The following is a 26,573-nucleotide window of genomic DNA, read 5'->3' on the forward strand; positions in this document are numbered from 1 at the left end:
CCCGTGTGTCAGGGGAATGACCAGGTGGGAGGTGATTGGATCATGGGTGCAGTTTCTCCCATGCTGTTATGATCGTGAGTTCTCGCCGTGCTGGTGGTTTTAAAGTGAGGCACTTCCTCATTTTTGCACTCCTGCTCTTCTGCTGCCTTATGAAGAAGGTGCCTGCTTCCCCCTTACCTTCCACCATGACTGTAAGTTTCCTGGTGCCTCCCCAGGCATGCAGAACTGTGAGTCCGTTAAACCTTTTTCTTTATAAATTTCGCAGTCTCAGGCATTTCTTTATAGCAGTGAGAAATCAACTAATACACCTACCATAATTTAAAAATTATTTTAGTCTCCAGTTTTGCCCTCAGAATTTACCTCCATTAATAGCAGGTGTACATCTTTATGACTTCCTTCTTTATTTAAACAGGAGACAGCTGCAAAAATCACACCTATGCAAATAGGCACACATATGAATACAGCTTTTGTTAGATTTTCATTTTGACTTTTTACAAAATAAAATGTTTTCATGCCCTTGTCTTTTTCAAGTTTTTGTCAAAAACATCTTTCAGGTTAGTAGGTATGTATATTATACATTTATAAGTTTCATTTGCTTTCAGTGGCTCCCAATCCCTGGATGTTCTTTTGTATCCTCAAAAAGGCCTTCCCACTCCTCTCACTCTGATTTATGTGTTCAGTGTTCTACAGTTTTCTCCTTCTAAACTGCTAAATTCAGTTCTCTGACTAAACAGAAATGCCGTGACTATTAGCATATCTTTCTGCTTTTACATTTCTCAGATTGTCATCTTAGGCACTAAAGCTTCTGATTATAAATTCCTCCTTTCTTGTTAAATATCCATAACTCTACTATTTTTCTTATTTTAAATCAATATGTCTTGCAAAATCCTTTAGGGCTCTGCTATCTGGTGCCAGCTCTGCCTGGGAGATAATAAAATAAATAAAAGTTGAATGCCTCGATAGTCTTTTGGGGAAATAAATATGTTACAATATAAAACCATGCTTATGTTTTGTAGAAAATAACTGGCTTCTTCCATTATTCTTTTATTTCTCCTATTATGCATAACATTAAATACTGGAGTCCAAAAGTGCAGACGAGGTTTTAAAAATCTCCATAACTAAAGATAAAACTTCTCTTTTTATGTGATAAAAATTGGCTTGTAATATAGTCTGAGCACATCACATTTATTGCTTTCATATTTAAAATTCATTTCTTAATAAAAACTTTTATTGAAATTTTAAATTTTATTTATTTTTTTAAATTATAAAATACATGTAGCATAAAATTCAGCATCTTAACCATGTTAAATGTACAGTTTAGTATCATTAAATACATTTACATTATTTTGCAACTGTCACCACCATCTATCTCCAGAGCTCTTTTTTTAGGAAATTAAAACTCTGTACCCACTAAAAATGATTTTCCTCATTCCCTCCTCCCTGAAGGCCTTGTCAATCATCATCTTATTTTTCTGTCTCTATGAATTTGAACATTCTAGATATCTCATATAAAGGTAATCATATAGTAGTTGTCCTTTTTCGACTGGCTTTCTTCACTTAGCATAATGTCCTCTAGGTTCATCTACATTGCAGCATGTGTCAGAATTTCCTTCCATTTTAAGGTTAAATAATATTGTGTTCTGTATATGTGTGCATGTGTGTGTGTGTATATGTTTGTATGTATATATATATGTGTGTGTGTATATATATATCTCCTGTATTTTATATATATATACCATATATGTATATACATACATATACACACATACATATATCCTGCATTTTATCTATGTATTATCAATAGACAAGGGTTGCTTCTGTGTTTCAGCTGTTGTGAATAGTGGCTCTCAATTTTCTTGGGTATATATCCAGAAGTGGAACTGCTAGATGAAATGGCAGTTCTATTTTTAATTATTTAAGGAACTACCCTACTGTTTTCCATAATGGCTGCACCATTTTACCTTCACACAAATAATACACAAGGGTTCCATTTGTTTTACATTCTCACCAACATTTATTTTCTGTTTTTTTTTTTTAAATAATAGCCATCCTAATGGATATGGGATAGAAATTATATAAAGCTAAATTCTATTTTAGTATGCTATTTTAAGAGGTACTATTTTGGCTAACAAACTTGAATATGATCTTCACCATATGCTCCAATAAAAATTGGATTGTGCTTGCTTATCATATAAAGCTCGGCATTCCTGATAGGTAAGACTCAATCTCTCTCACCAATATGGCTCATCCCAGGAGTGATTCTCAAAGACAGAAGAGACCAATAACCTAGCAACCAGCCCCCAACAAGAGAAGCAAGTCAGAATGGGGGAAGGAAGCATATACAGTTCAACAGAACCAAAACTCATGTTATTCTGACACATCCAATTGAGAATAATTTGTTTTCCTAAACTCTGGGAATGTTTATTTCTGGCATTACTCATTGCAATTCCCAGAATTCATCACAGTTATGGAGCTGAAAAGGAATGCAGAGACCTTCTAGATTAATCATTTTGTTTTATGGGTGAGAAAATTATACCTAAAAAGGTTAAGTGATTTACCTAAGGCCACACAACTAATTAGTGTCAGTATTTATGTCTCCAGCCCACATCTCTTAATTCTGGTCACTTGCTCTTTCCATCATAATTTAAAAATTTAAATCTGTAATGTTCTCTTGAAACTAATTAAAATTCACTTCACAATTGAGTAGTTCTCAAACTTTATATGCTATTGAGAATTATGTAGTGAGGCTGTCCAAAATGCTTATTCTCAAACCTATAAACCCAGATATCAAGATTCACTGAGTCTGGGGTGGGATCCAAACATTGAATTAATAAGCAATAAAGATGATTCTAATAAACATTGTTAACAGATTATCTTCTGAGAATCACTCTTCTGGGTACTATTTAAAAGCCCGGATCTTAGGCCAGTGATCTTTAAGGCATGGGCTCTGGTCCAGCAACATCAACACCACCTGGGAAACTATGAGAAATGTAAAGTCTTAGAGCCCAACCCGGAACTACCTAATTAGAGACTCTCTGGGAGAGACTAGAACATTGTATATTAATAAGCTCTTCAAGAGATTCCAATGCATCTAACATTTGAGATCCAGTGGCCGTGTGTGTGTGTGTATGTGTGCGTGTGTATGTGTGTGTGTATTGTGTGAGTGTGTATGAGTGATTTTTTTAATGTTTCAACACTAAGAAACAAAACCTTCCCTGTCTTTGCTCCTTGTATGCAATTGATAGAAAAGTAGAGGTTAAGTGAGGGGCATATCAAGTGGCAAGTGCTGCTTCCCCCCTTGTGACAGCGTTTACTTTTTAGGAACAAAACAACACTTATCTGCTTGCTGCACATCTCCACCTGGATGTCCTGCCAGTGCTCCTGCCAGCCATGTGTCAAACACTCAACTAATTACCTTTCTTTGCAAGTTGATGCTTATCTTTCTGTCTTCTTTTTTTTCTGTTAAAAGCATCACTGCCCTCCCTATCATCCAGGCTAAAAATTGAGGAGTCATTTTCATTGCCTTCATCTTTCTTACCAGACCCAATTAATTTCTTTAACTATCATTCCTGCCTCTGCCGCATCTCTCCCATTTATTCTCTCCTTTCACTTTCTACTTCCAATTTAGTAATTCATGTCATTATTACCATCCTCCTGGACTACTAATTGGCCCCCTCCTGCAAATTAATCTTCCCTCAGTATAGTACTGAAAGTGATCCATCTTTGCTCAAAAGCCTTTAAGTGTTCCACTTTATCTCTAGTGCAAATTGTTTATGCTAGCATTCAAAAGTCTCTATAAGTTGGTATTATTCCTTTTTTCAGTATTCATTTACTCGTTCATTACTTAAATAACACCTATTCTGTGTTAGGCATTGATCTGGGTGTCTTCTTTTCTCTTTCACATGCCTTGCATTCCTATCAAACCAAGTTACTGGCTTTCTCTCATACTCCTCAGTGTTCTTACATATCAGATATTGCTCATTTCTTTCCCTTCATCAGGAATGCACTCCTCTGCCTGCCTTCTTCTTCTGTCCATTGGCTCTTCATTTTCAAGGTCTATCTTAGTTGTACTATGACTTTCCTAATTCTTTCCTAAAATATTTTCTTCCTCCATTAAACTTTCTTAATAATGTATCATCTCCACAAATGGTTTCCTTTTAATATTATAATTGTCTTTGCTTGTCTATCCTTCTTGATTGTATACTATTTTGGGCCAGGACACATACCTGATTCATCAGTGTATCCCTACATCTCTACAGCATCAAGCTTGATTCTTAATCTTTCTTTCCAACATGAGTGACCAAAATCTTCTTTAATAGAAATCAGTATCTGATTATTCATGAATTTAGATCCCAAAATGTCTCAGTCTGAGTCCTCATAGTGTTCCTCTTAAAGAGACTAGATATTTATATATTTCTCTTATATTCTGAGTAGAACAACTTACTCACTATCTTTAAAGGTTTCCAGTAAAATAATTTATAAGAACAGATTTCACTACTTTTCAATTCAATTTAAATGCTCTCAGTCTTTTATGTTTATGTAACTGAAACCTATTACTTTGATTACAGGATGCCATGTAGAATTATGTTTCAAGTTTGGCAAAATGATCAGGTGTATGTACTTGTTTTTCACTTTGTGTCTGGAAAGCTGGGAAGGAAGGCAGGAACAACAGAGCAAGGCCAAGTCTAGGCTCAAACAAATTTGACATTTGCCTCAGGTGCATAATTTAAGGGGGTGCTAAAAGAGCCTCAATAATCAGGATGTAGATGGGATCAGCATTGCTGATCTCTTTTGTCCCAGGCACCAATATGTCTCCACATGGTACTGGCAAATCTAGTCTTTATTTGAAATTTTGATATTTTATAATGGATTTTGACATTAATTTTGTTCTTTTCTTAAAATATTGCATTAGAGTATTATTTGTTTTTATTACTAAGTTTGGTACACTTTTCATTTATGCACACAAGGCAGATGCTTTACTCACCTTATCCTAGACGAGGCGTGAAAAGGAGGCAGAAAACAAATAGGAAGAAAAAAAAGAAAGGAAAAATAGAGAAGATGAAAGGCATGAAGGGAGACAGAGTTTTTATTAAATATGCATAATCTTTAAATTTAAATATTATGTTAAGTTGATAATAAACAAAAGCAAGTATGATGAAAGATTCTGCCAATATTGGTGTAAATCAATGTTGTTTACTTGTATACAGTGTGTGTATATTATATATAGATGTAGGTAACTACAATATATACACATATTACAGATTGAATATTTTATTTCTGCATGTTACAATATTTTAATATGTTCATTGTATTAACTCAGGAAGGTTGATTCTGAATTTTTTTATATTTATGCTTATTTAGCCTTATTGGAATACTTACCACTTCATGCCACATTTTAGAAGAGTTTACCTGTTAATCTCTGACAATTCCCAAATCATACTTAAATATTTCTTTAAGAATCCAAGATAATATTTGATTTAAATTTTGTTTTTTGGGCTAAAGAGGAAGATAAAATGGACTTTGCATCTGAAATTCCCTACTAACTGGTTTTGAGGCCTAGTCATGGTTCTGAGTAATTACCAGGTAAATTTCCCTAAATGTTGCACATAATTTGTAATTTATCCCAACAGGGGGAAAATATATGTTAAAATATGGAAAATGTAAAAGAATTTAGGATCAACAAATTTGGGCTAACTCAATGAATACATGTACTTTAATCTCCGGAGCTTCTGGGTTTTTTTTTAACTCTTAAAAATTAAGTGCACAGTAATGTAAAGATGCAATAGTAGTTTTTAAAGAACATAGGAGACTTCCGGGAAAGGGTAGCTACTCACAAATTATTGCTTTCCCCTTCCATGACACCAAGGCCAACAATATGCTTTCATTTACTGATTCTCATCTAATACCTTGAGCTTGAGCGCCACATCTGCTCAGCAGTATGTAAATGTGATGGAAGGTTTCTGCCTCAAATTATGCTGTCAGAAATATATTGCATTTAATACTTTGTGTATTTAACTCTGTGTATAAAATATTCAGCCTTTAGCAAAGTTGTGAATTACAGTCAAGTGAAATACTGCACTTGAATTGTGAAGCCCAAGAAGCTTTTATCAGCTTATCAACTCAAAATATCAATATTCTCCTGCACCATGTTAGCACAAATACACACATTTATGCAATTCCAGCAACAGAGATGGTCTTACCATCTCTCCATTTGGCGCTTTGGATGTAATAATTATATGCAAATTTGCACAAATTTCTTTTCTGCTTTAGGGAATCCAATTTAGTTTGTCAGTCTAGCTGTTTTTCAGAAATTGCTCCACATATTATACCTAATAATAAAAGACTCAAATCTTATTTTCTAATCCTGCACTCCTAACAACATTTCACAGTATTTTGCTTATTATTTGATAACATACTGTTTGAAAATCAGGACTCTTATCCAGAGTCTTAGAATTGCTTTTAGTTTTGTCTTGGTGTTTGTCTACTAATGTGAACATTTTTAAAGCTGTGTGTACTGTGAATCCACTGAATGATCTAATGGACCAAAAATGTTTACCCATTTGATATTCTCTGTTCATCATCCATCAATTTCAAACTTAATACACCCAAAACCCAACAGTTGTCCCATCTTTTATTTTTTCTTCCTCACTTGATAGCAAATTCATTTTTCCTAGATTGATCTTCTCTTTCGCTTACACTTTCTTATCAGCAAGTCCTATAGGGTTTTTCTTTTCTTCTTTCTTTCTTTTTTGAGACAAAGTCTCACTCAGTCACCCAGGCTTCAGTGTGGTGGCAGGATCTCCATTCACTGCAACCTCTGCCTCCTGGTTCAAGCAATTCTCCCACCTCAGCCTCCTGAGTAGCTGGAACTACAGATGCATGCCACCATGCCTGACCTTTTTATTTTTATTTTTATTTTTTTAGTAGAGAAGGGGTTTCACAAGGTTGGCTAGGCTTGTCTAAACTCCTGACCTCAAGTGATCCACCCACCTCGGCCTCCCAAAATGCTGGGATTACAGGTGTGAGCCACCACACCTGGCCCCTGTAGGTTCTTTATTTTAAAATATACAAATTCTCACCACCTCCACCATTATTACTCTGGTCCAAGCCATCATCATCTCTTTCCTGAATTATTGCAATAGCTTTCTACTAAGTCTTCCCGATTTTACTCTACTTTGCCATAGTCTGTTTTCAATATTGCAATATAAGCAAACAGGTTATTTTTCTCTCAGAATTGTCCATTGGCTCCTCATTCCATTCAAGGCCAAAAATTCTTACAATAGCTTGCAAGGCTGCATATTATCTATGCCTGCCCACCTCTTATCTTTCTCGCTTGGCTCATCTGGTTTCTTGGCTGTTTCTTGGGTGTGCCAACCACACTCCCCTTACACTCCCCTTTTAAGGCCTTTTCACTGGCTGTTTTCTGTTCTTCCTATCTGTCTGTCCCCTAGGCAGCTTCATGACCTACTCTCCACCATATTTGAGTCTTAGCTCAATGTTACCTTTTCCAGAGACTCTCCCTGACTTCCCTATTTCTAAATGCAATACCCCGATACCTCAGCACTTCCTATACTTCTTTCCTGCTTTTATTCTTTTTCCATAGCATATGTCACTTACTAATACATAATCTACTTACAATTTTATTTTTAATTAACTTATTGATTTTTTGTTATATGTATTTAAGGTTTACAACATTGTGTTTTGATATACATATACTCAGTAAAAAGGTTACTAAGTTCAAGAAATTAACATATCTATCACCTCATATAGCTATCTTCTTTATAGTAAGAACACCTAAAATCTGTTCTCTTAGCAAATTTTCAGTATACCATTTTCCTTATTAACTGTTTTAGCATATCCTGCATTAGAATGTAAGCATTATGAGGGCAGGATTTTTGCTTTTTTCACTCACTGATAGATTTCAAGCACCTTACAGGTGCTTAAAAGATAGAAGATTCTCAGTAAATAATTATTGAAAAATAAATTTGTTCCCCCAAATAACCCAAAAAATTATTAAACAAAATTGAATTGATCAAAAGCGAATAGCCTCTATGATTTCCTTTTCCACAATAAGAAATTATTTGGACAAAATATTTGAAATATATTAAATTAACATTAGAGTGTGATGGTTTGATATATGTATACATTGGGAAATGATTACCACAACCAAGCTAATTAACATGCCCATCACCTCACATGGTTACTTTTTTTTTTTTTTTTTTGGTGAGGACACTTAAGATCTATACTCTGAGCAAATTTCTAGCATATAGTATTTTGTTATTAATCATAGTCTCCATGCTGTACACTCCATTTCCAGAACTTATTCATCTTTTAACTGAAAGTAAAGTATATTGATCCTTTGACCAACATCTTCCCGTTCTTCACCCTTACCCTGCCTTCTGGTAACCACCATTCTACTCTCTGCTTCTATGACTTTAATTTTTTTTTTAGATTCCACGTGTAAATGAGATCATGCAGTATGTCTTTCTGTGTCTGGCTACTTTCCTCTGGACCTATCCATGCTGTCACAAATGGTGGGATTTCCTTCTTTTAGTGGTCAAATATATTCCATTTTATACATACACATACACACACAAGCACGCACACACATGCACACACACACACCACATTTTCTTTATCTATTCATACACTGACAGATATTTTGGTTGTTTCTATGTCTTGGCTCTTGTGAAAAATGCCACAGTGAACATGAGAATACAGATGTATCTTCTAGATGCTGATTGGCTAACTCATATGGTAGTTCCATTTTTAATTTTTTATGGAAGCTCCATACTTTTTTCCATAATGGCTGTCAAAATTGACATTTCCATCAACAGGGTAGCAGAGTTCTTTTTTCTCCACATACTTACCAACACTTACTATCTTTTGTCTATTTAATAATAGCAATTCTCACAGGTATGAATTAATATCTCATTGTGGTTTTGATTTGCATTTCCCTATTGATTAATGATGTTGAGCATTTTTTCATATACCTGTTGGCCATTTGTATACCTTCTTTTCAGAAAGTCTATTCAGTCCCTTTTCCCATTTCTTATTTGGGTTATTTGTTTTATTTTTATTTAGTTTTTTGAGTTCTTTAAATATTTTGGATATTAACCCTTAATCAGATGTATGGTTTGCAAATACTTTCTACTATTTCATAAGCTATATCTTCACTCTGTTCATTGTTTCCTTTGATGTTCAGAGCTTTCTAGTTTGATGTAATCGCATTTGTTTATTTTTGCTTTTGTTGTCTATATTTTGGATCCAAAAATATCTTAACATAAATTTATGCCAAGAGTAACTAAGAGAGTAAAATATCTACACAAAGAAAACTGTAAAACATTGATGAAAAAATGAAGAAGACACAAATAAATAAAGTTATCCCATGTTTGCAGATTGGCAGAATAAATATTGTTAAAATGCCCTTAGTACCCAAAGGGATCTATAGATTCAATGAAATGCTTATTGTAATTCTGATGATATTTTTACATAAATATAAAGAACAATCCTAAAATTTATATGAAACTATGAAGACTACAAATAGCCAAAGCAATTTTAACAAGGAAGCACAAAACTGGAGGCATCACACATCCTGATTGCAAACTGTATTACAAAGCTGTGGTAATCAACATGGTATGATACTGGCAAAAAAACAGACACATAGACTAAAGGAACAGAATAGGGAGCCCAGAAATAAACCAATGCATGTACAGTCAACTAATCTTTGACATGGGCATCAAGAATATACAATGCAGAAGGGAAAGTTTCTTTAATAAATGGTGTTGGGAGAGCTGGATATCCACATGCAACAGAATGAAACTGAATCCTTATATAAATTAATTCACAATAAAGATTTAATTATAAGATGTGAAACTCCTGTAATTCCAGCACTTTGGGAGGCCGAGGCAGGTGGATCACGAGGTCAAGAGATCGAGAGTATCCTGGTCAACATGGTGAAACCCCGTCTCTACTAAAAATACAAAAAATTAGCTGGGCATGGTGGCGTGTGCCTGTAATCCCAGCTACTCAGGAGGCTGAGGCAGAAGAATTGCCTGAACCCAGGAGGCAGAGGTTGCGGTGAGCCGAGATCGCGCCATTGCACTCCAGCTTGGGTAACAAGAGCGAAACTCTGTCTCAAAAATAATAATAAGAAGAAGAAGATGTGAAACTCTAAACTTCCTAAAAGAAAACATAGTGGGGGAAGAGTCAAGTCATTGGCTTGACAATGATTTTTTGGATATTTTTTGATTTTTTTTAATACTTACTGATTTAGAGAGTTAATTTCTGATTTTAAATTCAATCTACTTTGACTTGTGTTTTTAATGGTGGCCATGGCTGAAAAAGAGACCTCACAATGATTAACAGATCAAGTAAATAAGGGACATATTTGTACTTATAAATGATTTAAATTTTCCAATATAATTCAGTTATGCAAAGTTTCTGATAAAATTTTGACAGAAACATGTTTTGTCCTTTAAAGGATATCTTTAATTTTAGTGTAGTCCACATATCTTTTTTTCTTTTGTCATTCGTGACATACCTCACATTGTTAATTTTTGATGTCTCTATATTTAAAATATATATATATATGACTTCTTTGTGATCTCCCCTTTATAAATAGCACTCAGTATTTAAAAAAATCTTTGAATTCTCATAAGCTTCTACTTTTTGGTTGTATCTCTGGCCATGAGGTTATGTATAATTATTCTCTGGCTTGAAAATGTTGCTATTCTGAAAGCTAAACTGTTTATATGACTCATCCTGACATACCTTTACTTAGTAAAACTCACTAATGGCAACATTTCATTCTCCAAGGCTATTTTAATTTCCACCCCATCAAATAGTTTCTTGATTTATTATTTTATGCCTTCTTTTAGTGTTTACATGGCTCCTATTTTGTGCCTTGAATTAAGCAGGTTTTTGAGAGATATATTAAGATGACTAGTAAGACACAGAGATTTTGCCTATGAGGAATTTTGCCTTCTAGTAAATAAGACAAATCAAATTTATAAATAAATGGCTACAATGCTTGGCAAAAAAAATGATAATTACCACCAAAGAAAGGCACGGATTAAGTTTTATATGAATTGACAGAGGAAAATATAATTCTTTTCTTATTTTACTATTTTCATAATTAAATTTAAAGTAGCAGGTTTTTTCATTATCCCTTTGTTTCCCGTGAGATAAACTTGGCTAGAAGGCAAATGACTACTTAATTCACAGATTATATTTGATTGAAAGGAAATTGCAAAAAGGTATTTGGAGAGTTGATGCTTTCTGTCAGCATTACAACTTGTTTCTGCATTAGCCTTGTGGTCCTCATTAGAAATATTTGGTCCCTAAACTTATTGACTAAGCAAAATGCAGAACAACCCCATAACATTATCTTTTAATCCTAAATATTTCCCCCTTTGTTACCACCTTTACTTCATATCAGAATATGTTCATTTTTTCTTTTTATTATATAGATTCTTTTTATCTCCATAATGCAATTATTAAACAAATTTTCACAAATCAGTAATTTCTAGGTAAAGTTACACAAACATTTTCTATCCATTTCTGCAACACAAAACTGTACTAATAAATATTTTTTGTTACATAAAAAATTTCAAGAATTACCTCTATTCTCTTTTTAAAATTTTTATTTGTTTATTTTAAATTACATACTCAAATCCCTTCCCTGAACACTGTTCTTTAAAAAAAAAGAACCAGGAATTCTTTGAGAAATGGCTGATGTTAAGACTGGTGCAGGAAACATAGAAGATGAATTTGGAAAATTTTGTCATGCCAAAAAATAAGGAAATACTCAAATAACAAAATGAGCAAGCAGGGAATGCTGAGGGACAAAGGGGCCAAATGGAAACACTTCCACGTGGCCAGAACAGGAATAACTCAAAACATGAATAATATAATATTGGATTACAACCCAAACTCTAAATATATGAGTTCATAGTGATGTAAAATAATTATTGAATATAAAAATATGGGAGAAGAAACAAATATTTCTTACAGAGAATTTTAAATAATATGTGTAGATACTTCCTTCCTATAGGAACTTTATCTTCCTCCATTCACTTTTTGTGGCTGGACTTAGTTACTGGTTTCCAACAGGAAACCAGTAACAGGAAAAAATAGAGAAATCTGACAAACACTACCTTGATCAAAATATCAGTGATATATAGATATCTTGATCTATAGATGAGAAAGGCATTCCACTATCATGGTATTCTTTCAAAAAAACTCATAAACCAAGTCTAATTATGAGAAAAAAAATCAGATAGACCAAATTAAGGGACATACTCTAAATTATTTCACCACTACTCCTCAAAACTGTCAAAGTTATAAAAAATAAGGCAAGATAAACTGTCACAGTCTAGAGGAAACTAAAAAGACATAATAACCAAATGTAACGTCCATGGGGTCTTGGAACTGGGAAAAAAAAAGACATTAACAGCAAAACTAGTAATATCTGAATAAAATCTGAGGTCCAGTTAATAGTAATGTTCCATTGATGGTTTCTCAGTTTTGACAAATGTACCATAGTTATGTAAGATATTAATATTAGGAGAAAGTATGTTAAGGAGTATAAGAGAACTCTGTGTAACCTTTACAATACTTGTAAATCTAAAGTTACTCCATAGTTTACTCAAAAATTATTGATACAAATCTACATTTTTCTATTTTAGGCATTAACGGTATTTCTGACTGTGGAAGACAAGAATTTAGTTTCTTTCCCTCTCTTTCTTCTACCATACATGTACAACCTTCCCATCCACGAAACTTCCTATCACAATTTTACTCATATCAATATATTATATATTTGTATTCACAGCTGATCTATTTACCTAAATAATTACTTTTCCTTCTTGCATTCTTTCATATCTTCATGTTATATTGGATTTATTAATTATCTCATTTTGTTCATTAGTTTAATTTATATACCCTTAGCACTTATTCAACCTCAAGCTTTTCTCCAGTATCTAAGTTCCTTTCAAAATGTTCAAATGTGCCCAATATTCTATTCATTTCTATCAGTATGGCAAAAGATGTCTTCACAAACTATTCCTTCACCATTCTTCTGTTTTCCCTCAGCATGTGTTAGGTCTCTTGTTTCATGTATTTCATGCTCTTTCTTCTTGGTTTACTCTTCAGTTTTGGTAACACAGCAGCTCATAGCCTTCTTAGGAAAAATGAGTTAGAGATAAAATTGTGCGGCCTGAATGCCTGAATACGTCACTATTCTACTTGCATTTTATTTGCAGGATTGGTTGGGAGAATCCTTTCTTCCTTCAGAATTTTGAATGCATTGTTCCGTGGCTAACATTTCAGTTGAGATATCAGAAAAATGTCTGACTTCTGATCCTCTATGTCTGACTTTTTTTTTTTTCTTTTTTGCTCTAGAAATTTGTGGTATCTCTTCTTGGTTCCTTGTCTTCTGAAATTTTACTGATATGTCCATTTCTATCATTTGTGCTGGACACCTGAGAGGACCATTTAGTCTGCTAACTCATGTTCTTCAGTTCTGGAAGTTTTTAAAAAATTATTTTGCTGATTTTATTCAATTATCTGTTTTTATTTTCTTTCTGGAGTTCCCAGTATTTGTATGTAAGGCCTTCTGATTGATCCTTTCTTGTTTATATAATTATTCAATATTTGTCTGCCTTTTTCCTTGGAAATTTTCTATTCTTATCTTTCAAAACTCCTATTTTTCACGTTTACTAGCATTTTTTTAACTTTACTGACTCTTTGATTGTCCTCTAAATGTTGTATTTTCTTTAGAATTCAATATTTCCTTATTGCAATGTGTCTTAACTCTTTAAATATATAAAGATGGTACTTTTGTTGTCTTGTCTTGGTTGTATGGATTGGTCTTTAACATTTTCTTCTCCAAGCATCTTCTGTTCCTTTCAAGATGCTTTTTCTTTTCTAATTACTTTAGTCACTTTTGCAGTAGAGACTTTTGATATCTGGCAAAGTGTGAATGGAGGCTCCTATTTTAAAATTAAGAACGAAGAAATCAATTGACAGCTCTGAAAAACAGGTAGGCATAAGAAGAGAGAGAAAAGCATACCCCAAGTAAAAAGAAAAACAGATTGTGAACAACTGAAGGTAGGGTTGAACTTGTTTCATTGGCAAAATAGGGTTAAAAATGGGACAGAAGAGCTGGAATATGGTGAGGAATGGTCGAAATGTGTCTTAATTTTGTATTCTAGAGAGAGAACGTTTTAGGCTGAGGCTTAGATCAAAAGCTCAGGGCAAAGGCTAAAGAGCTTCATAATTTACACCTGGAAAATGGAAAGCACACTCTGTCCAGGCAGGAGTCCGGCCGCAGCTGTATCCTGCAATCTCCAAGAAAATAACAACAGCTCTACTTTATGAATGCTGTATTTATAAGTCATGTGTAGCTTTGTCTTTCACTGAACTAGAGAAATTTTGGTTCATTCCTCATTTTACTGGTGAAGAAAGTGAGGCCCTTTCTTAAATCTATTAGCATTTTTATCACTAAAAGTTCTCTATTGGAATTTACAATTATATTGAGACACTATAAATATGCTATTCCTGACATCATTTAAAGTTCCCAGAACCCAAATGAAAAGGAACACGACAGCCCAACAGAGAGAAAGGATGCGTTTACCTAACTCAAGGAAATGTCGTTGAGAGACACTATGGAGAAAACTTAGCCTAACTCAGTGAAATTGAAGTATATTAGATTTTAAAAGGCAGAAGGAAGACAATGAAATCTAAGAGAAATTTTCCCAAAAGGCACTTAGTACATGCAGACAGTAAATCCCACAGTGTCAGCATGCTTTTTGTTTAAAGTGCTCAGAAATTTTCTCGAGAGCTGTAGAATTATAAAAGTTAACAACATGACTATAATGTTTCCTGGCAAAACACCCCACAAGACAGCCCTTAAATTGTAAGGATCCAACACTTTTAGGATACAAGTATATTCTACTCTTGTCGTGGAGAGAGTGAGAGTTAAGTGACTCTCGGGGTATTTTTCTCTTCAAATGCAAGCTATGGGTCCCATTTGTCAGGAAAGGAAAAATAAATAAATACAACCCTGGAGTGAGAATAAGAATTCTCTCTCTAGCTTGGTGCCACTTCATTGTAAAAATCTTCCCAAAAAATATCAGATATACACTTCAAACATTTTGTAGTCCTATAAAGACTTTTATGCCATTTATACATGGTCTTGCTGGGACAGTCTTGTGCTCTGTGTCTCATTTTTCTAAAACCACTGGAAGGAAAAATTTTATGCACTGCTATTTGGGAGTTGCTATACAATGTGACACTTGGTCTGAAAGGCCAAATGGCAGACATTTAAATATTAATTAGAAAAATTATCCTAATTTTGCATTTCATAATAATGTGTAATCAGCAAGTAATGATTAATTACTCAGTATTGTCCTTAACTTGGGAACCCCCATCATTCTGGTTTTTCTTTGCAAAGATGTTATGGACAACAAGTTATGGAAGACTTTAAAGGACACTTTTATGTTAATTTCCTGGGAATATTATATTTTCCTAAATTGAACTATTTTATTCCAACTTGCTATTTAGGCTCAAATGACTCCTTACTTTGCCCAACTTGGGTCACTACCCCTCACATAACCCTCTTTAATCTTCTTGAGTTCACATACCACTACCTAAAGTTAACTTGATTTTATTTTAACTTCTGATTGTCTGGTTCCTCTCACTAGACTGCAGCAAAGAGTGGGCAGTAGAGAATCTTCAAAGACCTTGTCTGTCTCCTCTGTTGTATTCATTACCGTGTTTCTACCACCTAAAATAATGCCTAGTGGCACTAAATAAATATTTATTGAGTGAAATATTGTACTATCCTATACTCAGCCTTTGATGAATTTCCAGAACTGAGCCCCAGAAAAAAAGTACCTTTTCTCCTTTGTTTCAATCATTTTTCTTTTGGATACTACTGAAAGAAAGAGAAAATGCAGGAAAATTATTGAATCTAGCCATAATTCCAACAAATAGCCAACAATTCTGGTGGTGTTGACAAAACATGTACGCTTAGTTGCCAGTATTAAATCACAAATTTGTAAAATAACCACATTACAGAATAAGAAAGTACAATTTCGGCCGGGCGCGGTGGCTCACGCCTGTAATCCCAGCACTTTGGGAGGCCGAGGCGGGTGGATCACGAGGTCAAGAGATCGAGACCATCCTGGTCAACATGGTGAAACCCCGTCTCTACTAAAAATATAAAAAATTAGCTGGGCATGGTGGCTCATGCCTGTAATCCCAGCTACTCAGGAGGCTGAGGCAGGAGAATTGCCTGAACCCAGGAGGCAGAGGTTGCAGTGAGCCGAGATCGCGCCATTGCACTCCAGCCTGGGTAACAAGAGCGAAACTCCGTCTCAAAAAAAAAAAAAAAAAAAGAAAGTACAATTTCATTGTTCCTGCCTTTTTTCTCTGGAAGTAAAAAGAGCAGAAAAGAGCAGAGGTTGGGTGGGATCATGAGGTCAATAAAATAGGGGGAGCTATGATTTCTTTTAGCTTCACTTTCCTCCAAGGAAGATGATGAAAGAAGTGTGAGCAGGGCTGGAAACCTGACCTACCTGAGAAAAGGTGAGCCTGGTTGCAATGCTCAGAAGGCAGGAGGAGACTAGGGCACCCAGCCTCTGCTTTCTTATTCAAAACTTTTGGATGCATAAAGACCTCTACTCTCCCATCCCAACCATTCTCCTTCTTCTAGTAAAATTTAAATTCCTCTCTGCCCAGCATCTTCTCCTCTCCTAGAAGCATTGGTCTTAACCATCTTTCTTCCTGAGGCCATGCTTGCATAGATCCAGGTCATATGAGCTCACAGGTCATCAAAACCATCACTCAGGTTACAAGCCAACAATTTGAAGATCTTACACACTCATTTCCACTTCAAGCCTTGATATTGGGCATTTGCCAAAATGCAAGTGGTCTCCTGATAACAGGTCACTGATTCATATTTCATCCCTTCCCCAAGATCTCTTCTGCAAACTCAACAGAAGAAATATGATTTTAATAAAATGCAAAACACACTATTTTTGCTACCAATATTTCCTAAAGCTCAAATTGAACTTGGATGCTATATGTCTGTGATTGTAAGTTTTTCAACTCTCAGACAGTTTGGAGGCAAGATAATCTGTAGCTTTGGTGTAACAGGAAAGAAATGAAAGAAAAAAGTACTAAATACTTGACTGTCACACTTAATAAACATATTTTAAAAGCCTATTTAAGAAAAATAAATTTTTCTGAGTTGTCACCAGAGTATACATTAGTAAACTTTGAAAGTATGTCCCAATTATTTCTCTCTGATTGCTATGCATTAACACATTATACACAAAGCCCCGAGGAAACGAGAAGAAAATATTATGTTAGGTATTTTTATAAACTGAATTGTCAGCATGAGTGAAAATAAAATTGCTGGAAATATTTGTTTATTCAGGTAAGCCAGTTAGCAATACAATAGAATATATTAATGTCTCAGTAGACAGTAACTTCAACATGTTAGTATATTAAATTGCCTGGGAGTAAGGGCAAGGGAGTGAGAGCAAGAGAGTGAAAATGAGAGCAAAAGCAAGAATGAGAGAGAGAGAGACAGGGAGAGACAGAAACACAGAGAGAGAAGCAGCACTCACTGGATCAAAGGGAGCCCAGAAACTTACGGCAGCACAGCCATCCTAAAGTCACAGCCACTGCACCAGCATGGCCTTTGCATGACCTTCAAACAGAAAGCTTCTTATTACCAAGAGGACAAGTTGTGCGGATTCTATTATAAGAGCCAAACCACCAAAATGCAACTGATGTAAGAACTATAAGATTGCTTTTTATATTTTTCAACAATTATTACCAATGCTTTTATCTACTGACTCCTGAATATCTGGGCTCTGAATTAATGTCTTTGCACACTCTTTATATTGTACCAAATACTACTGTGATGTTTTCATGCTAGACACATTTCAGAGGAAAGTGCAGGAAATTGGATATAGATTGCCGTAGTTCTGAGATCAGCGATTTGCTTTGTCACCACTGGGAACAGAGTATTTTTGTTTTTCTCATTAGTAAAATAAAAATAATGACACTCATTCTCAAAAACTGTGAAGTGTGTGGAATAGATGATATGGAACTCTTTTGAGCTTTTTGAGAAATAACTTGTGAAAATTTAGATGGGTTAGCGTTTAAAATAAGAAAGTATAAAACCAAATATGAGAATTATTCTGCATGTATGATATGTACTGATCCACCACAAGTTATATATCTTGATAATTATAGTGATAATAATAATTACCAATTATTGAGCAGATATGCTATGCCAGCCCTATTATATATATTATCAAATTTATCTCTAAATGCTTCCTTCATTTTAGAAAGGAAAGACTTAGGCTCAGAGAGGTTAAGTGGCATACTTGGTATTTAAACTTGTGACTCTGACCCCAAAACACCTACTCTAATGCTGCCCCTTTAGAGGTCACTGCTACATTTTTAAAATGTGCTATTTTTCATCAGAATGATGTATTTCAGTGTTATGATACCATTTTACACCCCAGAGTGAATTCACTCACTTCTTTATAACTATACCATCCATGTGTCCATTCATTCACTCAGCACATGCATTAGACACCTTCTCCTTGTCAGACTCTGAGCCAGGCCTTGTGATACAGTGGTGAATAAGACAGTCAGGGTCTCTGACTTCATGCAGCTGAAATTCGAGTGCAGAGGCAGATAACAAAGAACTTAAAAAAAAAATAGCAGATCCCAATTTGTGCTATGAAAGAAGAAAACAGAAATTTCAAGATATAACTAATTTAAATTAGATGAAATCTTTCTAAGTACTGTATATGACACTTCACTGCTGAATAGGGGAGGACAAGACTTAGTAGCTATGGGAAGTGCTGGGTCAGAGAGACCAACAAGTTCAAGGCCCAGAGACAGGATTGAGTTTGTCATATGCTAGGGGCAGGAAGAGGCCAGTGTTTCTATGATATGAGTAGGTAATGGCAGACTGGTATACAGTGAAGTTGAAGAGGTAGACAAGAGGCAGATCATGATTAGAAGTTCGAATCTTTTCCAAAGAAATTGGAAAGAATTTCCTAATGATGTGCTAGAACCAGTTCTCACCTGTTCATGGGAGCCAATTCTATGCAACTCTTCCCAGCTCCATGTTCAGTGACATCACACTGGTTGCTTAAAATCAGCTATGGTGGTTTTTAGATGGTGGTTACATGATTGTATGCATATGTAAAAATTAAGTGGACTATAAAGCAAATATCTGTACACTTTACCCTATACTATTATACCTTGAAAAATTATTTTTCAAAAAAGAGAGAAGAGCTTACAATGAAAAATTACATAAAGAAGCAATTTACTGTAAGTGAGTCAGTAGTGACGAAAACCAAGATCAGTAACATAGACTTTAATAAAGCAACAGTTTGAAAGAAAATTTAAAGTAACGGTATTTTCAAAAGGCAAAAAGAAGAATATGACAGACCATATCTAAAGAGATATGGTTAAGAATTTCCGAATAGAAGTAAGTCACAAATTCTCATATTCAAATGTGCTTCATGTTTCATTCAGAATATATTTTGGTGGCTGCCCTAAGACCTAATGGTGAATTGGATTTGAAGAATGATGCAAAATGTGGGCTCAAGGATTACTAAGAGGTTCTGATTGAAATGGGAAAAAATGGGAAAGAAATAGGTTTGGAGGAGTGAAGTAAGACCTGTGTTGTATTTGTTTAAGATCCTTATTCGAGCTCTAAGTGTAGAAGTAAAGTAGCAGTTAGAGAGAAGAATCTAGAGCTCAAGGTATGCTCGGTGAAATGAATTTGGAAATTATCAGAATATAGCTGGTATTTACAGCCATGTGTGTGGATGAGATACCCTGAGGAGAAAATGCAGTAGAGACAAGAGGACTTAGAGCTAAGCCAGGTGACTTCAAAGTTTCCGCACTAGATAGAGGAGACCAGCAAAGAGGACCAAGGAGGGCCTGTATGTTGCATATTTCATTTCATTGGTGATGATTAACAGCATCACCAATGCTGTTAGTGTGGTGTACTAAAAAGTAACCTGTACAAGAACTCAAAATAACAGAAATATAGATCCTACTTAGATAAATTATAAAAGTGCTCTGTGAACTACCTATTTTTCTATCTGTAAATTGAAAGTAATGACTCTTTCTCGGTCAATTTAATAGGATACATAAGGATCCACAGAATTTATGAAAGTAGGTATGCTTTGTAATCTAAAGATGCAGTGGAGTCATGTCTTGGCTTTTCTATCAGAATACTCTTAGAGGACCATGTTGAAAATGGCCCTATTCTAATTTATTTTTATGTTCCGTAAAGAGTAATATTCATATACTTGGTGAACCATCTTGAGGTTCTGGTACCTACTCTTTTCTGTTCTAGTTGGCTAAAGGAGTTGTCTTACTTCAGATACATCATAGAAAAAGCTGGAGGGTGAATAATGCTAATTAGAAAAAAAATAATTCAAAGTCATGATATTTAGGGTCTTCCTAATTTTGCCTTCAACAGAGTGCATAAAAGGTGAAAGACATCATGCTTTGCCATAGTACACAGCCAGCTTTCCATTAGCAAGGCAACCCTGGTCTCAAAATTCAGTTTCTAGAGTCGACAAAGAAAACTAATATTTTTGCTTATTATATATTACTTTATACAATTGCATATTATGCAATACATATATACACAAATGTATTACTACAATTATATACAATTTTCTGTGTTCACTATTTTAGAGTTTTTTCAACATTAAAGCAAATAAAACTTCTATAATAGACTAGGGATTTCTAATCAGGGTGAATATTATTTTTTTCCCTAGAGATGGGGGTTAGGGGATGGAGGGATCATCTGCCTGCTTTCATCTAAGATCCTGAGGACTGAAGTTTCTAAAAAGTCTTAATATCCCACGATTATGTACTCAAAGGTGTTGTTAACTTGGCATTACATTTAATCCAGTAAATTTTGACCAATTTTTAAAAATGTAATTAGAGTTCTTAAATGATGTGCTTTCACCAAGTGGTCAAGTATTGTAGAATTCATAGAAAGACTATTCCTCTGAAATGTATGCTCTTAGCGAGGTGTGACTTCTTGAACGTAATACAGTGATAATTTACACTTTTTTTGTGTTTCTTTCTCGGGCCATGTGCTAGTTATTATCTATATGTTACACCTCATAGTATTTACAGAACACTTACACATTAAGTACTTGCGTCACTCCTTTATGAAAGTGAAGTCTGTGAGAGCCATGGGACTTTCCCAGAGTCCCAAAGCCAGAAAGTGATAGATCTGAGATTCAAACCCATGGAGTTTGACCTCTGAGCCACGCTCCTGACTTATTTAGGAGCTTGTCTTGTAGGAAGCTGTAGTAGAACTGTCTGAAATGCCATTATAGGACCAATAACTATCACATAATATGTTTTCTAAATACAGAAACTACTAAATTTATTTTAAGAAAAGAGGGTTGGGCCTGGTGGCTCAAGCCTGTAATCTCAGCACTTTGGGAGGCCAAGGCGGGCGGATCACCTGAGGTTAGGAGTTCAAGACCAGTCTAACCAAAATGGTGAAACCCTGTCTCTACCAAAAATACAAAAATTAGCTGGTCATGGTGATACATTCCTGTAATCCCAGCTACTCGGGAGGCAGAGGCGGGAGAATCACTTGAACCCAGGAGGTAAAGGTTGCAGTTAGCTGAGATCACACCACTGCACTCCAGCCTGGGCAACAGAGCTAGACTCTATCACAAAAAAAAAAAAAAAAGAAAAAAAGAAAAGAAAAAAAGGAAGAAAAGAAACTAGAAAACTCTCTTTATTTTGAAATGTAGTGGCAATTTCAAGACTTAAAGATACTAGTGAAGCAGAAACTCTTTGAAGAAAATAATGTCTTATCCAAGGAATGAACTGACCCACAAGAATTACATGCTAGAAAATGTTTTAAAACTGGAGGCACTTAAATGGAAATAACACTGGACAGGGAACCATCTCATGGAAAGTTGAGTCCCAGTTCTAATGTTAAATTTCCTTCTTGACTTTGAACGAGGTTTTTTACTTTTTTCAAATCTATTTTTCATCTGTGAGATAGAGTCAGATATAGCAGTTCCTTTGTGCAAAGGGCATAATCGTTGTGGAAAAGATGTTATAGTGGTAAGTTTTTGAGCTACTTGAGAACAGAACTTAATGGAGGTAAGACAGTCATAGTATATAAAATAATCAAAGCCATATTCAGAAAAATCTGTACCCTTGTATACCAAAATTCTCAATAAGATTGACTGTCCTGGTCATAGTCATTTTTTTTTTTATGAAAGGGCATAACTATCCAATTCTAATAATGCATTGAATCCCATTTCCAAAGTCACAGTATGCCCATTTTGTGGCTTATATTTTGCCTATTGCTAATATTCCTTTAGCCAGATATAGTAGAACTAAATGTATTGAAACATGGCTTCCATTTATTTTCTTAATAATCTTTGCCATGCTCAACAGTGAATCACATCAATAAAGAACCAGATCTGGATTGTGACCTTGATTTCTTGATTTACAGAAGAAAAAAATAAAATAAATTTTTTCATAAAATCAAGGTGTAAAAGAAATAAGTTAATATAAACATGAAATGCCAAGTCCCTTGAAATTCAGATGAACTTTTAAAATATCTCTTTATCAAATAAAAGATCAACCAAAAATCTATAGCTTAAACAATGCATTATTTTAAAAATATTTTTTTCTCTCTCGATCAAATACAGTTGGTCTCCTTGGAGAATAACTGAGCTATCATCTATCCAAAACATACCAAACCAAGATCATGATATTTTTATCAGGAAAAACAAAAGAGTCAAAAACTCATTCAAGGGAGAGGAAAAGTTGTGCTTGTATTTACTTACACCAAAAAGTAGGATACAGAGACTACTCTTTGATAAAATTAGTATATAATAAGCAGGAAAGATCTTCAGGTAAAGGAACAAGAATTGACTATCGTAAACCATGTTGTAAGAATGAACAAACAGAATTACCCATTATCAGTGGTATTATTAAAACACATTTTCAGCAAGCTTAAATATTTCAAACATCTATTGCGGTCATGTGTTTGAAGCAAGTTACTTGTATTTCATATGGCATTCTTCATACACAGAAGTAATAAGAGAAATGTTCAAAATTCAAATTAAAACTATCAGATTTTAAAATATCAGTGTCCAGTGCCCATTGGTCAGACCTACACCACGGAGAAAAATTTGAGGATAAACATGGCCATAAAATTCCACAGTATTTTATTCCTTCCAAGGCATGTTTTATCACACTGGATTGTCGAAGTTCTTGTTCATATAAAGGAAGGAACTTTTCTGCCAAACAAATTAATATAATTAAAGAAACCAAATGTGTCAGCCTATATTGAACCTACAGCAGAGTTAAGTCTGTACCCTTACATGCTATAATTCTCAATAAGATTGACTGTCCTGGTCATAGTCATCTTTTTTTTTTTAAGAAAGGGCAGAATTATCCAATTCTAACTGGATAGAGTTAAGTAAAAACTGCAAGTAATTCTCATTCATAAGTGGGTGCTGAACAATAAGAACACACAGACACAGGGAGAGGAACATCACACACTGGGGCCTGGGGGTGGGGGGCTGGAGGAGGAATAGCAGCGGGTTGGGGGACTGAGGAGGAATAGCATTAGAAGAATTACCTCATGTAGATGACAAGGAGAGGGATGCAGCAAATCACCATGGCATGTGTATACCTATGTAGCAAACCTGCATGATCTGCACATGTATCCCAGAACTTAAAGTATAATAAATAAATTTTTAAAAAAATAAAGTTACAGGAAAAAATAATTATAATGCAATATGCTAGACTGAGAAGAGGTTTTTAATCACACTAACCTGTAGTCAAACTACATGTCTTCTTCTTACTTACCCTGCAACCCACCTGAATAAATTATTCACCCTCCCTAAATCTTAGGCATGAAATCAGAACAGCATTTACCTCACAGACTGCTGTAAGAATACAATGAGAAAGTGACTAACCTGGTAGTTTTCTCTCTTCACTTATCCTTTAGTTCCTTAACTCTTTCTGATATTTTCATTGTATTTTATTTATTTTTGGAGACGGGTCTCGCTAGTCTGGTCACCTACCTAGACTGGCTCTGAACTCCTGGGTTTAAAGGATCCTCCTGCCTCAGCCTCCCAAGTAGCTGGAACTAAGGTGCTGGCCACACCTGGACTTTTCTGAGGTTTTTAAATCTAAATTTTAAAAATATATTTCATAAAGAAGAGAAAGATACAAACACACCGCTGGTGACAAAGTAATTTAACAATCTGGTAGGTCTAAGGGAAGGACTATAAAAGTAGACATTGTTAGAGCAGAACTTCCTCAAATATTAACCCAACACTTGGCTATGATAGAAGAGACCACTATTTACAAAGGCTGCCCATAAACTTTTGATCAGCAACATGTATGAAAAAGTCATCCTTATAGATGTGAAAAATATATTTCCTTATAACTTGCATATTTGTTCTTCCCTCTGAAGGCATTCATAGATTTGAAGACTATTAGATGCCTACATTAAGACTTTTCACTAGTCTAATATTCCCAAGCACTACAAATCTTCTGTCAAATGACATAATTTCTCAAATTTTCATAATTTTGAGCCCTCTTTGATAGATATATTCCAATATGTTGAATAATCCTTAAATAAAAGTGAACATCATATTCCAGAAATGTTCTTACCAGCACAGGATAGTAATAATGCTAGTATTATGAATATTTATTGCATACTTATTATATGCCCTAATATTTGAGATCCATATACTCTTAAATGTACTAATTTATTCGAATTTTGTTTTTAGTCATTCAGTAAAATGTTAGCTGGCACCTACAGTTAGAGGCACTATAGAATAGCGGGTAAGTACTCAGTCTTCAAAGCCAGACTTCCTGGATTTAATGCAGACCCTACTGTTTACTAGTCTGTGACCTGGGGGAAAATAGCCTTTCTATGCCTCAGTTTCTTCAATTGCCAATGGGATTTTAAGATTTGTCTTAATATCAAGCTACCTATGTAAAACATTTAGAAGAGTGTCTAGTGCATAGTAATTGTCAAGAATTTTAGTAGTGACCCAGCAATCCCATTACTGGGTATATATCCAAAGGATTATAAATCGTTCTATTATAAAGACACATTCACACATATGTTCATTTGTGGCACTGTTTACAATAGCAAAGACCTGGAACCATCTCAAATGCCCATTGATGATAGACTGGAAAAGGAAAATGTGGCCCATATACACCATGGCATACTATGCAGCCATAAAAAAACGATGAGTTCATGTCCTTTGTAGGGACATGGATGAATCTGGAAACCATCATTCTTAGCAAACTGACACAGAAACAGAAAATCAAACACCACATGTTCTCACTCATAGGCTGGTGTTGAACAATGAGAACACATGGACACAGGAAGGGGAGCATCACACATTGGGGTCTATTGGAGGGGGACTAGGGGAGGGACAGCATGGGTTAGCGAGGTTCAGGAGGAATAACAGGGGGAGAAATGTGAGATATAGGTGACAGGGGGATGGAGGCAGCAAACCACATTGCCATGTATGTGCCTATGCAACAATCCTGCATGATCTGCACATGTACCCCAGAACCTAAAGTGCAATAAAATATATACATATTTTTTAAAAAAGATTATGTGATTATATAAATGTGTATATATATATATATATATATATATATATATATATATACCATTTTTTAAAAAAAGAATGTTAGTAGTTACCATTATTAGTACTGTAGAGACCAGGTAACCATATGGAGGATATGGACAACTGAACAAGAAATAATATAACTCAACATTGAGACGTGTGCTATTTAAAAATAAAGCATAGAAGCGGACAGGAAGTGCTAAGAAAGCTCCCATAGGGAGGCAGCATTTGAACAAACCTGAATGAAATAAAGGAGTGAGCCAAATAACTGCCTAGTGCTATAGTGTGCCCAGAAGAGGGAAAGGTTAGCATAAAAGGCCCTGAAATGAGATGAGCTTGGCAAAGATAGAGATATTTAGGGAAAGTAAGCCATCCAGTGTGGATGCAGAAGACTAAGCAAGTTAGGAGGTGAATCAGAGTTAGCAGGGGCCAGATGATGTAGTGTTTTGTAGGCAATGGAAAGAGAGCACATAGAGATAAAAACATCTTGTCTAAGCTGACAGACTAATACCAATTTTCTCTGACTTCAAAGCCTATAACATTGCTGCCCTTGACATAAACAATATATTAGATTGGTGCAAAAGTTATTGCGGTTTTGCCATTGAAAATAATGGCCAAAACTGCAATCGCTTTTGCACCACCCTAAACCTTACTCATATTAAAATTTCATCAGATTTTTTTGGAAGTGATGACACACTGATGGCTTATATTGTGCTCTTGTCAGATGAAATATTTAAATGTGTTTATGGTGGGACCTCTTGCTAACTTGGTTCTAACCCCTCTTGTGTTTCTCTAAGTGATTTTTGAGGAGGTTTATACTTATTATAGTTCATCTTGCTCAATTATTCCTCTCAGCTGTGT

At 34.9% G+C, this 26,573-nt stretch overlaps 1 protein-coding gene across 3 annotated transcripts in view; it reads left to right on the forward strand.

Moving 5' to 3' along the window:
• GRID2 (glutamate ionotropic receptor delta type subunit 2) overlaps positions 1 to 26,573 on the forward strand; it is a 1,513,083-nt gene that overhangs the window by 1,236,563 nt on the left and 249,947 nt on the right. The window lies entirely within an intron of this gene.

The sequence above is a fragment of the Aotus nancymaae genome, unplaced genomic scaffold (genome assembly GCF_030222135.1).
Source record: "Aotus nancymaae isolate 86718 unplaced genomic scaffold, 86718_ANA_hifiasm-v0.15.2.pri h1tg000006l, whole genome shotgun sequence".
NCBI lineage: Eukaryota > Metazoa > Chordata > Mammalia > Primates > Aotidae > Aotus > Aotus nancymaae.